General features: G+C 40.1%; 1 pseudogene; it reads right to left on the bottom strand.

The window, feature by feature from the left end:
- Positions 1–2,903: 2,903 nt before the first annotated feature.
- LOC123254351 lies at positions 2,904–3,501 on the bottom strand (annotated as a pseudogene).
- Between the last annotated feature and the right edge of the window lie 834 nt (positions 3,502–4,335).

The following is a 4,335-nucleotide window of genomic DNA, read 5'->3' on the forward strand; positions in this document are numbered from 1 at the left end:
ACATTGCATCAAACAAGAGGGGATTAAAACATCAGGGCCCCTGAGAAGCAAACAGGACTTTTAGGAAGGTGAACACAGCACCTGGTGGAAGCAAACCAGATGTCCATTCTCTTCATACACAGAGGAGTTACAACAACTGTGAACTCTTGCAGCCTTCAACATGGAGACAAAAGTGGTTCGTTTCATCCCTTTCTATTGAACGACGCAGGGTCTGGTGGCAGAACAATATCATTGTGAACACAATGGCAAAGCTGCCTTTCAGATCTTCCTTTCCTGAACCAGATTCTCTGGGACAAAGGAGCCTTAACCAGTCTTAACCCAGATATAAAGACAGAGTAGGAAAAGGAAAGAAAACACAAATCGGATCCTTTCTACTGGGATGTAACTTTAATAAATCAAAGCCAAACGATACTCTAGGCGTGGTCAACTTGAGCCAAGGACAGCATTGTTTTAATCGCACGTGGTCATCGATCTAGGACTTCCACTTGGTAATAGTGCCTTTCTGTGTGGCCTTTTCTGTTTGGTAATTCTTTTTTGCATAGATCTTTTCTTACAATGGCTGGAAATTATAGGGCGCTGGCGGTATTCAGATCTGGTGAATCATGGGGATGATAGAGCTTACTTATTTTTTCCTGATTAAAAGTAACCCATTCCTAGAAGTATTTGAAAATCTAACCAAAAGTTTAAAGTAACAAAACCAGAGGAAACAAGTATCATCAGCTTCTGCTAGTTTATAGTCATTCCTTGAAGTTGGCATTGAAGGGGAAGACCAGATTCACTGGAAAATATTTCCCAGATAGATCCTTTAGACTTTTGAATTAAAACAAATGAAAACATTGGAACATGGAAGGAGTGCTTGATTTGGAATTGGAGAACTTAAATTAGAACCCCAGCTTTGCTACTTTTATTTCCTGTGTGGTCTTAGGTATAGCACTTGACTTCTCTGGGGCTCAGCTTCCTCACTGATAAAATGAGAGAGTTGAAATTGATGTTCTCTCAGGTCCCTCTAAACCAGTGGTTCCCAAACTTTTTTGGCCTACCGCCCCCTTTCCAGAAAAAATATTACTTAGCACCCCTGGAAATTAATTAAAAAAAATTTTAATAGCAATTAATAGGAAAGATAAATGCATCTGTGGACATCACCACCTCCCTGGATTGCTGCAGCACCCACCAGAGGGCGGTGGCACCCACTTTAGGAATCACTGCTCTAAACTCTAAATCTATGATCCTAAGTTTACTCTGCCATATTCCACTAGTAGGGTGCCAAGTAGAAAAAAGCCCTGGTTTGTGGAGTTGAGAGGCCTGGGTTTGAGAGTAACTTGTTATGTGACCTTCATTTTTCTGGGCATCAGTTTCTTCGTTGGTAAATTCTATTCATGGGTTTTTGCACTGTTTGTTGTGCCTCGGTGGCTAAAAAAGAAAATCTGGCTTCTTGGAATTGGCCACAGCTTTTTGGGCACAAGCAGTGACAAAATGGGCAAAAGTCAACTTGACTAGTGAAGAAATGGCTTAAGTGTTTTCTGAAGTCGTCATTCCTACTTTAGAGGCTTTTACTAGGGGAAGGGCATATTCCCTTACATATCTTTACTTTCTATGTAAACTTCGTGGAGTAATGTTGTTATTTGTTATAATGTTATAATATTTGTTATAATATTATATATTAGTTATAATCTAACATTATATATATATATATTTGTTATAACGTTATAACATTGTTATTCAGTTGTTTTTCAATTATATCCAACTCTTTGTGATCTCATTTGGGGTTTTCTTGGTAAAGATACTGGAGTTGTTTGCCATTTCCTTCTTCAGCTCATTTTACAGATGAAGAAATTGAGGCAAGCAGGGTTAAGCAGTGACTTGGCCAGGGTCACACAACTAGTAAGTGTCTGAGGTTAGACGTGAACTCAGGTTTTCCTGACTCTAGGCTTATGCTCTATCTACTGTACCACCTCCCTGCCCCAATCACAATACAATGGGTTCATGCCATAAAGACTTTGTCAAATATATTTTTACTTTTTTTCCCCTACATATGCTAGAGTACTATGTTTTTGTGAAATAATAATGAAAGGTGACACATATTTGAACTCGAAGGTCTGTACAACACTTTACGTACATTATCTCATTTGAGCCTCGTAATAGTCTTGTGAGTTAGGTAGTAGTTCTATCTTCTCCATCCTAGAGATAAAAACACTAAGGATCAGAGAAGTTGAAATTTCCCCATGGTTACACAGCTAATACGTGGCAGAGGCAGCATTTGAGGTCTTCTTGATTCCAAGTCTAGCACTTGGAACATTGTGCCACGCACGTCTACATTTAATGATCTTACATGCTTGAATAATGACTTTACCTTCTTGTTTCAACTACAAATTAATATTCTTTGGTAAAATGCCCAGAAGCAAAATTATGATTAAATCATTTGTAAATCATAGAATCTAAAGAATTGAAATAGATTTCAGTGGCCTTATGGCATGACCTCTACCTCAAACGTGAGTCACCTGCAAGGTAGCCACTCAACCTTTCCTTGACTATCCCCATTGACAGGGAGCTCTTTGTCTTTCCTTATTGAATTAGATAACACAGAATCACAGAATTTTAGAGTTGGCAAGGACATCAGCTGCCATCTAATCTAACCCATCCCTGAAAGGAATCTCCTTAAGAATGTTATCTGACTTGTGGCCATTCCAACTCTTCCTAAAGACCTTCAAAGAAGAGAAACTCACCTTTTTCTCTAGTAGTTCATTGCCCTTTAGGTAGCTCTAATTGTTAAGACTGAGCCTAAATTTAATTCTGCACTGCATTAAATTATTATTATTTTTTCTTCCAGGAAGTTCCAGGCTTTTATTTAAGAAACTTGCTATATGTAAGGGAAAAGAAAAAAGGAAGACATTTGGCAGAAGGAGTTACTGGGAGGAGGCCATGATGCTGGAAACACTTTCAAATTTTCCATGATGTTTTTGGGCTTGATATTCTCTTCTTGGTTATAGATGAAGACCTGTCCTGCCTCATTGGAGCTCCAGTCATATTTACTCACCCTTCCTTTTAGCTGGCTGTCTGAAAGATCTCCCAACATTCGGTCCAGCAGCCAACAGTCAATTTGTTGATATGTGATGCCCAGATAATGATGTGGCAGAGAAGTTTTTGGATGGAATCTTCAAAGCCCGTGATGCCATTAAGGAGAAGGAGATCCATGTTCTCTAGGGCATGCCGGAAAGCCTGGAAATGACAGGCTTCTAGCAAGTCTCCCAAGTATAGGATCTGTCTGATGGCCTGTGTTTCTCATCAAGATACCTATATCTTGATGGTCATGTATGCCTGGTCAACATGCACTTGCACACAGTGAAGTCCATGTGGGGTAGATTGTTTGAGGGCTTTCAGCAGAATCTTGGCTGCCACTCTGGTCTGGAAGAAGACTGAGTTGAACCTGCATAGCTTGAGCACCACCAAGTTGGCCTTCAGATCACAGGCATTCTTCTTGGCCTGGAGCACTCCAAGGTGGACCTGTCAATGCTTTAGAGCAACTTCCCCACATTGGTGTGCAAACGTCAAGGCTGGATCTGAAGCCATTACTCATTGTGTCTGCTCCTGCTTTCTAGGGTCAAATAGTACATATTTAATCCATCCTTCAGAAATGTATAATAACTGTTCTGTAGCCCTTAAAGTGCTATATTAATGAAAGTGATTATTACAGAAATGACTCATCTCATTTTTGGATAACTCTGATATTTAAGAAGTTCTTCCTTATGTTCAGTCAAAAATTTGCCTCTCAAATGTATTGAGGATTTTGCTTCCAGAAAAGTTTTTGTGTTTTTGAAACTAAGCCTTTCTATGTCAAGCATAGCTGATTCCATTACTGATTACTACAGGAGCTTTGATCTGCTCCATTTTTAAACTGGATCAGTTTGTCTCTCTTTGGGCAGTCTGGCGACTCTCTAATCTTGGGGGCTCACCATTTTGGTGCCACATCTAGTTTGGGCACCTGATCAGCTTAGTATGCTATAGCCCAGAACTCCTAAGCTGGAGACCCATTTGATTTGGGTGGTCCTTCCTACTGGCAGGGAATACAGGCATATATCACCAGGATTAGCTTCCAGTAGGGTCTTGTAGTGACCTGCCCAGATGGTAGGATGTTTGTATTTCTGGTATGGCCAACAATGCTTCAAGTGCAGATCAGTCTTGCTCCTAGACCTTTAAGGGACTTGAAGAACCCCTCTCTACTCTCCAAGTCATTTGAAGAATTAAGTATTCTTTTAAAAGAAGACACCACCTGGGGAATGACCAAAAAAGTTGTGGTATATGATTGTTGTCGTGATCTGGGGGTCCCAAATGGGGACT

The sequence above is a fragment of the Gracilinanus agilis genome, unplaced genomic scaffold (genome assembly GCF_016433145.1).
Source record: "Gracilinanus agilis isolate LMUSP501 unplaced genomic scaffold, AgileGrace unplaced_scaffold20289, whole genome shotgun sequence".
In the NCBI taxonomy this organism is placed as follows: domain Eukaryota; kingdom Metazoa; phylum Chordata; class Mammalia; order Didelphimorphia; family Didelphidae; genus Gracilinanus; species Gracilinanus agilis.